The 10,925-nt window shown below is 39.8% G+C and overlaps 1 protein-coding gene across 1 annotated transcript in view; it reads right to left on the bottom strand.

The window, feature by feature from the left end:
* The window catches only part of LOC115206740 (contactin-5-like), a 503,383-nt gene extending 493,123 nt beyond the window's left edge, over positions 1 to 10,260 (bottom strand). The window contains exon 1 of the mRNA XM_029773946.1: positions 9,816 to 10,260. The gene's annotated coding sequence lies outside the window, so the exon portion shown is untranslated. The remainder of the gene's footprint in view (positions 1 to 9,815) is intronic.
* Between the last annotated feature and the right edge of the window lie 665 nt (positions 10,261 to 10,925).

Consider the following 10,925-nt stretch of genomic DNA (forward strand, 5'->3'; position numbering starts at 1 on the left):
ACCTTCTGGAGAGCCTTGCGGTTGTGGGCAGAGCATTTGCCGTACCAGGCGGTGATACAGCCCGACAGGATGCTCTCGATTGTGCATCTGTAAAAGTTTGCAAGTACTTTTGGTGACAAGCCAAATTTCTTCAGCCTCCTGAGGTTGAAGAGGCGCTGTAGCGTCTTCTTCATCACGCTGTCTGTGTGGGTGGACCATTTCAGTTTGTCCGTGATGTGTATGCCGAGGAACTTAAAACTTTCCACCTTCTCCATTACTGTCCCGTCGATGTGGATGGGGGGGCTGCTCCCTCTGCTGTTTCCTGAAGTCCACGATCATCTCCTTTGTTTTGTTGACATTGAGTGTGAGGTTGTTTCCCTGACACCACACTCTGAGGGCCCTCACCTCCTCCACCTCCTCGTCTCATCATTGTTGGTAATCAAGCCTACCACTGTAGTGTTGTCTGCAAACTTGATGATTGAGTTGGAGGCGTTGTCATGGTTGCCCTCGAATGCGTGCTGTCATCATGCGGTACGCAACATGGGTGGAGGTGGATAAGGTCACGGAAGGAGGGGCAGCCATAGTCAACCGACTGGAGAGAGGTTGAAGTAGTTTATTGGAAGATTAGGGGGAGAGAGCAAAATACCAAGAGAACAATCATGGCTGGACAACACCATGCAATGACATCTCTAGAGTGAGAAGGCTGGTCTGCAGGATGGCAGGATGTGGCCAATCTGCAACAAGCTGATACCGAGTGAGGCCTGCAGTCATATGGACTGGCACACGTGTCCTTCACAAGCTTTAATTCATGGCATAATGACAAGCACCAAGCTGCTTTATATCAATTACTCTTAACATGAATGGAAATTAATACAGAACGTATTGAAAATAAATTACTGTACAAGGCAATGTTTGAATAACCGAGATTAAGAAAGCGATGTTTGGCTGCACAGCCTCATCGCCACGATACTTCCCATGGTGCAGTCGGTGAAGCAGGTCCGCGGACAGTCGTGAGATACACCAAGAAGAGCATACAGGGAACAGGCCGCAAAACTAGCCAGGTCGGCGGGGAGGAAATGTCATGAAAGCAGGCAGCATGCTGGTCTGTGATATGAGGGGAACGAGGGATATAGAGAGCCTGAAGACAGCAATAGAAAACAATGAAACTAAAGCATGCCACACCAAGAGACAAATGATTTCAACAGCCAGGTTGTGAGACAAATAGAGTAGAGGTTAGTGAAGAAGACCTGAACTGAAGCAGATGCAACAAAACATTACAATTAACTTGCTCAGGCTTGTAACATGACATGTAGTGCAGAACAAACAGACTTAATGTTTGGTTGGTCAGGTTTAAGTAGGGTGGAAGTGCTGATTAAGGAGAGTGAGGACATTTTAGTCATTTAGCAGACGCTCTTATCCAGAGCGACTTACAGTAGTGAATGCATCCATTTCATCTATTTCTTTTTTTTTGTACTGGCCACCCGTGGGAATCGAACCCACAACCCTGGCTTTGCACACACCATGCTGGCATTGAAAAGACCATGCTTTACCAACTGAGCCACAGGGAAGGCCGGTGTGGACAGGTGTGGAGGCTGATTACCAATGAGTTGCAGCTGATGCTTGTTGAGGAACTGCGTTCAAGGCAACGAGTTAAAGTATTGAAAACCAGCTTGGAGGCTGATTGGCAATTAGTAGAAACTGGTGATTCATGAGCTCCCAGAGCTGCGTTCAAGGCAACAAGTTAAAGCGGTTCCATTCAAGACTGGTCCTCTCTCCTGATTTTTTGTTAATTCTTTACACAATTAAATGAATCAGAACTCCAGACTGACAAGAGTTGTGAGAAGAGGTCTGGAAATTGATTCTACCTTTTCAAGAACCGTTATTTTAACCATGGCTTGGATTAGTATATACACTAGGCTGTGTGTGGGTTGTATTAGTATATACACTAGGCTGTGTGGGTTGTATTAGTATATAAACTAGGCTGTGTGGGTTGTATTAGTATATACACTAGGCTGTGTGGGTTATATTAGTATATACACTAGGCTGTGTGGGTTGTATTAGTATATATACACTAGGCTGTGTGTGGGTTATATTAGTATATATACACTAGGCTGTGTCGGTTATATTAGTATAAACACTAGGCTGTGTGGGTTGTATTAGTATATACAATAGGCTGTGTGGGTTGTATTAGTATATACACTAGGCTGTGTGGGTTATATTAGTATATACACTAGGCTGTGTGTGTTGTATTAGTATATACACTTGGCTGTGTGTGGGTTGTATTAGTATATACACTAGGCTGTGTGGGTTGTATTAGTATATACACTAGACTGTGTGGGTTGTATTAGTATATATACACTAGGCTGTGTGGGTTGTATTAGTATATACACTAGGCTATGTGTGGGTTGTATTAGTATATACACTAGGCTGTGTGTGGGTTGTATTAGTATATACACTAGGCTGTGTGTGGGTTGTATTAGTATATACACTAGGCTGTGTGGGTTATAATAGTATATATACTAGGCTGTGTGGCTTGTATTAGTATATATACACTAGGCTGTGTGTGGGTTGTATTAGTATATATACTAGGCTGTGTGGGTTGTATTAGTATATATACACTAGGCTGTGTGGGTTGTATTAGTATATATACACTAGGCTGGGTGGGTTGGATTAGTATATACACTAGGCTGTGTGTGGGTAAAATTAGTATATACACTGGGCTGTGTGGGTTATGTTAGTATATATACACTAGGCTGTGTGTGGGTTGTATTAGTATATACACTAGGCTGTGTGGGTTGTATTAGTATATACACTAGGCTGTGTGGGTTGTATTAGTATATATACACTAGGCTGTGTGTGTTGGATTAGTATATACACTAGGCTGGGTGGGTTGGATTAGTATATACACTAGGCTGTGTGTGGGTTATATTAGAATATACACTGGGCTGTGTGGGTTATGTTAGTATATATATACACTAGGCTGTGTGTGGGTTATATTAGTTTATACACTAGGCTGTGTGGGTTATATTAGTATATATACACTAGGCTGTGTGGGTTGTATTAGTATATATGCACTAGGCTGTGTGGGTTGTATTAGTATATATGCACTAGGCTGTGTGGGTTGTTTTAGTATATACACTAGGCTGTGTGGGTTGGATTAGTATATATACACTAGGCTGTGTGTGTTGGATTAGTATATACACTAGGCTGTGTGGGTTGGATCAGTATATACACTAGGCTGTGTGTGGGTTATATTAGTATATACACTAGGCTGTGTGGGTTGTATTAGTATATACACTAGGCTGTGGGGTTTGTATTAGTATATACACTAGGCTGTGTGGGTTGTATTAGTATATATACACTAGGCTGTGTGTGGGTTGTATTAGTATATATACTAGGCTGTGTGGGTTGTATTAGTATATATAAGCTAGGCTGTGTGTGGGTTGTATTAATATATACACTATGCTGTGTGTGTTGTATTAGTATATACACTAGGCTGTGTGGGTTGTATTAGTATATATACACTAGGCTGTGTGGGTTGGATTAGTATATACACTAGGCTGTGTGTGGGTTATATTAGTTTATATACTAGACTGTGTGGGTTATATTAGTATATACACTAGGCTGTGTGGGTTATATTAGTAAATATACACTAGGCTGTGTGGGTTATATTAGTATATACACTAGGCTGTGTGGGTTGTATTAGTATATACACTAGGCTGTGTGGGTTATATTAGTATATATACACTAGGCTGTGTGGGTTATATTAGTATATACACTAGGCTGTGTGGGTTGTATTAGTATATACACTAGGCTGTGTGGGTTGTATTAGTATATACACTAGGCTGTGTTTGGGTTGTATTAGTATATACACTAGGCTGTGTGTGGGTTGTATTAGTATATACACTAGGCTGTGTGGGTTAAATAAGTATATACACTAGGCTGTGTGGGTTATATTAGTATATACACTAGGCTGTGTGGGTTATATTAGTATATATACACGACGCTGTGTGTGGGTTGTTTTAGTATATACACTAGGTTGTGTGTGTTGTATTAGTATATATACACTAGACTGTGTGTGTTGGATTAGTATATACACTAGGCTGTGTGTGGGTTGTTTTAGTATATACACTAGGCTGTGTGGGTTGTATTAGTATATACACTAAGCTGTGTGTGGGTTGGATTAGTATATACACTAGGCTGTGTGGGCTGTATTAGTATATACACTAGGCTGTGTGTGGGTTATATTAGTTTATACACTAGGCTGTGTGGGTTATATTAGTATATACACTAGGCTGTGTGGGTTATATGAGTATATACACTAGGCTGTGTGGGTTGTATTAGTATATACACTAGGCTGTGTGTGGGTTATATTAGTTTATACACTAAGCTGTGTGGGTTGTATTAGTATATACACTAGGCTGTGTGTGGGTTGTGTTAGTATATACACTAGGCTGTGTGGGTTGTATTAGTATATACACTAGGCTGTGTGGGTTGTATTAGTATATATACACTAGGCTGTGTGGGTTGGATTAGTATATACACTAGGCTGTGTGAGTTGGATTAGTATATACACTAGGCTGTGTGTGGGTTATATTAGTATATACACTAGGCTGTGTGGGTTATAATAGTATATACACTAGGCTGTGTGGGTTGTATTAGGATATACACTAGGCTGTGTGGGTTGTATTAGTATATATACACTAGGCTGTGTAGGTTGTATTAGTATATACACTAGGCTGTGTGGGGGTTGTATGAGTATATATACACTAGGCTGTGGGTGGGTTGTATTAGTATATATACACTAGGCTGTGTGGGTTGTATAATTATATATACACGAGGCTGTGTGTGGGTTGTATTAGTATATACACTAGGCTGTGTGTGGGTTGTATTAGTATATAAACTAGGCTGTGTGGGTTATAATAGTATATATACTAGGCTGTATGGGTTGTATTAGTATATACACTAGGCTGTGTGGGTTGTATTAGTATATATACACTAGGCTGTGTGTGGGTTGTATTAGTATATATACTAGGCTGTATGGGTTGTATTAGTATATATACACTAGGCTGTGTGTGGGTTGTATTAGTATATATACACTAGGCTGTGTGGGTTATATTAGTATATACACTAGGCTGTGTGGGTTGTATTAGTATATACACTAGGCTGTGTGTGGGTTGTATTAGTATATACACTAGGCTGTGTGGGTTATGTTAGTATATATACACTAGGCTGTGTGGGTTGTATGAGTATATATACACTAGGCTGTGTGTGTTGGATTAGTATATACACTAGGCTGTGTGGGTTGGATTAGTATATACACTAGGCTGTGTGTGGGTTATATTAGTATATACACTAGGCTGTGTGGGTTGTATTAGTATATACACTAGGCTGTGTGTGGGTTATATTAGTTTATACACTAGGCTGTGTGGGTTATATTAGTATATACACTAGGCTGTGTGGGTTATATTAGTATATATACACTATGCTGTGTGGGTTATATTAGTATATACACTAGGCTGTGTGGGTTGTATTAGTATATACACTAGGCTGTGTGGGTTGTATTAGTATATACACTAGGCTGTGTTTGGGTTGTATTAGTATATACACTAGGCTGTGTGTGGGTTGTATTAGTATATACACTAGGCTGTGTGGGTTAAATTAGTATATACACTAGGCTGTGTGGGTTATATTAGTATATACACTAGGCTGTGTGGGTTATATTAGTATATATACACTAGGCTGTGTGTGGGTTGTTTTAATATATACACTAGGTTGTGTGGGTTGTATTAGTATATATACACTAGGCTGTGTGTGTTGGATTAGTATATACACTAGGCTGTGTGTGGGTTGTTTTAGTATATAGACTAGGCTGTGTGGGTTGTATTAGTATATACACTAAGCTGTGTGTGGGTTGGATTAATATATACACTAGGCTGTGTGGACTGTATTAGTATATACACTAGGCTGTGTGTGGGTTATATTAGTTTATACACTAGGCTGTGTGGGTTATATTAGTATATACACTAGGCTGTGTGGGTTATATTAGTATATACACTAGGCTGTGTGGGTTGTATTAGTATATACACTAGGCTGTGTGTGGGTTATATTAGTTTATACACTAAGCTGTGTGGGTTGTATTAGTATATACACTAGGCTGTGTGTGGGTTGTATTAGTATATACACTAGGCTGTGTGGGTTGTATTAGTATATACACTAGGCTGTGTGGGTTGTATTAGTATATATACACTAGGCTGTGTGGGTTGGATTAGTATATACACTAGGCTGTGTGGGTGGGATTAGTATATACACTAGGCTGTGTGTGGGTTATATTAGTATATACACTAGGCTGTGTGGGTTATATTAGTATATACACTAGGCTGTGTGGGTTGTATTAGTATATAGACTAGGCTGTGTGTGGGTTGTATTAGTATATACACTAGGCTGCGTGTGGGTTGTAATAGTATATACACTAGGCTGTGTAGGTTATATTAGTATATACACTAGGCTGTGTGGGTTATATTAGTATATATACACTAGGCTGTGTGAGGGTTGTTTTAGTATATACACTAGGCTGTGTGGGTTGTATTAGTATATATACACTAGGCTGTGTGTGGGTTGCATTAGTATATATGCACTGGGCTGTGTGGGTTGTATTAGTATATACACTAGGCTGTGTGGGTTGGATTAGTATATACACTAGGCTGTGTGTGGGTTATGTTAGTATATACACTAGGCTGTGTGGGTTGTATTAGTATATACACTAGGCTGTGTGGGTTGTATTAGTATATACACTAGGCTGTGTGGGTTGTATTAGTATATATACACTAGGCTGTGTGGGTTGGATTAGTATATACACTAGGCTGTGTGGGTGGGATTAGTATATACACTAGGCTGTGTGTGGGTTATATTAGTATATACACTAGGCTGTGTGGGTTATATTAGTATATACACTAGGCTGTGTGGGTTGTATTAGTATATAGACTAGGCTGTGTGTGGGTTGTATTAGTATATACACTAGGCTGCGTGTGGGTTGTAATAGTATATACACTAGGCTGTGTAGGTTATATTAGTATATACACTAGGCTGTGTGGGTTATATTAGTATATATACACTAGGCTGTGTGAGGGTTGTTTTAGTATATACACTAGGCTGTGTGGGTTGTATTAGTATATATACACTAGGCTGTGTGTGGGTTGCATTAGTATATATGCACTGGGCTGTGTGGGTTGTATTAGTATATACACTAGGCTGTGTGGGTTGGATTAGTATATACACTAGGCTGTGTGTGGGTTATGTTAGTATATACACTAGGCTGTGTGGGTTGGATTAGTATATACACTAGGCTGTGTGGGTTGGATTAGTATATACACTAGGCTGCGTGTGGGTTATATTAGTATATACACTAGGCTGTGTGGGTTGTATTAGTATATACACTAGGCTATGTGGGTTGTATTAGTATATACACTAGGCTGTGTGGGTTGTATTAGTATATATACACTAGGCTGTGTGGGTTGTATTAGTATATACACTAGGCTGTGTGTGGGTTGTTTTAGTATATACACTAGGCTGTGTGGGTTGGATTAGTATATATACACTAGGCTGTGTGGGTTGTATTAGTATATACACTAGGCTGTGTGGGTTGTATTAGTATATAGACTAGGCTGTGTGTGGGTTGTATTAGTATATACACTAGGCTGTGTGTGGGTTGTTTTAGTATATACACTAGGCTGTGTGGGTTGGATTAGTATATATACACTTGGCTGTGTGGGTTGGATTAGTATATACACTAGGCTGTGTGGGTTGTATTAGTATATACACTAGGCTGTGTGTGTTGTATTAGTATATACACTTGGCTGTGTGTGGGTTGTATTAGTATATACACTAAGCTGTGTGGGTTGTATTAGTATATACACTAGGCTGTGTGGGTTGTATTAGTATATACACTAGACTGTGTGGGTTGTATTAGTATATATACACTAGGCTGTGTGGGCTGTATTAGTATATACACTAGGCTGTGTGTGGGTTGTATTAGTATATACACTAGGCTGTGTGTGGGTTGTATTAGTATATACACTAGGCTGTGTGGGTTATGAATAGTATATATACTAGGCTGTGTGGGTTGTATTAGTATATACACTAGGCTGTGTGGCTTGTATTAGTATATATTCACTAGGCTGTGTGTGGGTTGTATTAGTATATATTCACTAGGCTGTGTGGGTTGTATTAGTATATGTACACTAGGCTGTGTGTAGGTTGTATTAGTATATATACACTAGGCTGTGTGGGTTGGATTAGTATATACACTAGGCTGTGTGGGTTGGATTAGTATATACACTAGGCTGTGTGTGGGTTATATTAGTATATACACTAGGCTGTGTGGGTTATATTAGTATATATACACTAGGCTGTGTGGGTTATATTAGTATATACACTAGGCTGTGTGTGTTGTATTAGTATATACACTTTATACTCTAGTATATACATTTTAGTCACTTAGCAGATACTCTTACCGCGACCAACTTACAGTAGTGAGTATATACATTTTCGTACTTGTCCCCTGTGGGAATCGAACCCACAACCTTGATGTTGCAATAAAGTGCATTAAACATGAATATACTACAAGTAACATTGAGGGTTATGTGAGTCGATGCACTTGGATGATGGTAGTCAGTGGAACTTATCTAATGTACAATGACATATTGCAAATGCTTTTAGGCTAAAATGAACTTTCTTTGACAACAAAGGTCCTTTCAAAAGCACATAAAAAACATTCTGTTTTCAGACCACATGCACAACATGGATCCCTCAAAAGGTTTTCAAAAAACTCTCTGCTTGAGCAGCGTTAAGCATCCTTCCCAGTTTTAATGTGAAGTGTATGAGTATGTTACCAATGAATATACGAGTTCCAGGGAGCCCTCTCAGCCTAACTTAGGTGAAGAGGTGTAGTGACAAATATATAGGAAGGAGCAGAGAGCAGCAGGCTTGGGATAGAGCAGTAGTCCAGGCTCTGTCACAAATAGAAACAGCACCATGCTTCACTGGACTCAATTCTACATTGATCAAGTCTTCAATGCAACCTACACTACAGAGGGAAAAGTGTGCATTATAATCTACCTGCCCTGTAGGGAAATGGCCACTCTAAACTGGCTCTGACTGGAGCACTTAACAGCAAGAAGTCCACTGAAGGGACTGAAACCAGCTGTCAGTGAATGGTCACACTCTCTCTCACTCTTTCGCTCTCTTAGCTAACGCTGGAAGCAAGCAATGAATAACAAAAGCCAAGCGACTGTTGTGGCCAGTCTTACTACTGCCCACATATATATGGCTTTAGGCTGTAAAAATAAATATCTGGCTATTGCAGCAACTACACATTGAGGAGAATCTGAAACAATGGTGTTCATTATTGCTTGGGCTAAGTAAGTGTTTTCCTGAAAGAGCAGACAAACATAGTGAAGACAAAAGGCTCTAACTCATCTGAAAGTAGGCTGAATGGGTCTGTGGTGTAATCATTGTCACACATTATATTCTAATGCAGCTAAAACGAAATACAGCAAGAAGTAATATCTTGTTGTTGTGAATCTTATACTAAGATAAGTATTTCTTATTTAGAAAATAAACTAGACGTATTTTATTCTCATTATTATGACAGGATTGTTATGTAACAGGCTACCTTTAGACTTGAGTGTGATTGTAATGATGAACTTGTCTCTCCCAGAGGAGCGCATGTCTTGCATTGACGCTCACCGCTCATATAACCTCACAGCTCTTAACTCCACTCTCATCCATCCAAAAAAAACACCATAAAAACATTACAATAAAGTATCACTACTCACCGCTAAAAGCAGGGAACAGGCAGGTTTTTCCTTCGTAATGCCACGTTGTTTTCACTCCCAGTGTCAGAGAATCTAACAGTAACCAACCAGTCTCTGTTGTCCCCCGAACCCCGGAATGGTAGAGAGAGGAGCTTGATTCCAAAGGGCTCCTTTTCTCTGTGTCTATCTACATAATGAGACGACGACGTGAATAGAACATCCTTCGCGCCCTTCGTTGTAGTCTCTTGCCGATTTCAAAACTGTCCGTTGCTTTCCGGTGGAGTTCACCTTTGCCTCCACTTCGGGAACCTTTCAGTCCGTCACCGAATGCGGTCTGAAAGGGATAAACACAGCGGTGATGACAAATCAGCGGTTGAGTCCGCGCGTCAGGTGGCCTGTTTGACTCAGCAGCTTATTTTCTGCAATCGCGTTCTGTCTCGTTCTAGAGCTAGAAGAGCAGAGCTCCCAGCCCACTCCTAGCGCCCCTGATCAGTTACACTAGTTCCATAACACAGCTTGTGTCTGTAAAGTTCCTGCTGGATAGACAGCCCTGAATGTGATGTTTCCAACATCTATTCTCTAGAGTAGAGTGCACGATTTGTTTGTAGACTATTGTAGTTTAAGGTGTTGAGAATGAGATAAACTAATATAATAAATTATATTTAAAAATCCAGCAGCTTTTACCATGGAAGGTAAAGGATATGTGGATTGTTGCCTTCTAAAATTGATACCTGTCAAATGATAGGAATCTGTCTCAGGGCCAAGGCAGGTTATAGGTATGCAGTAGCCAGTGATTTCAAGGGAGGTGATAGGTACAGTATGCAGTAGCCTATGATTATATATACTAGATTTAAAGGTGTATTATATCATAGAGTTAAAGGTGTAAAACATCACAGAGTTAAATGTGTGTTACAGCATAGAGTGTTTTAAATTTATTTATTTCACCTTTATTTAACCAGGTAGGCCAGTTGAGAACAAGTTCTCATTTACAACTGTGACCTGGCCAAGATAAAGTAAAGCAGTGTGACAAAAACAACAACACAGAGTTACACATAAACAAAAGTACAGTCAATAATACAATAGAAAAATATATGTACAGTGTGTGCAAATGTAGAAGATTAGGGAGGTAAG

This window comes from Salmo trutta, chromosome 13 (assembly GCF_901001165.1).
Source record: "Salmo trutta chromosome 13, fSalTru1.1, whole genome shotgun sequence".
Lineage (NCBI taxonomy): Eukaryota > Metazoa > Chordata > Actinopteri > Salmoniformes > Salmonidae > Salmo > Salmo trutta.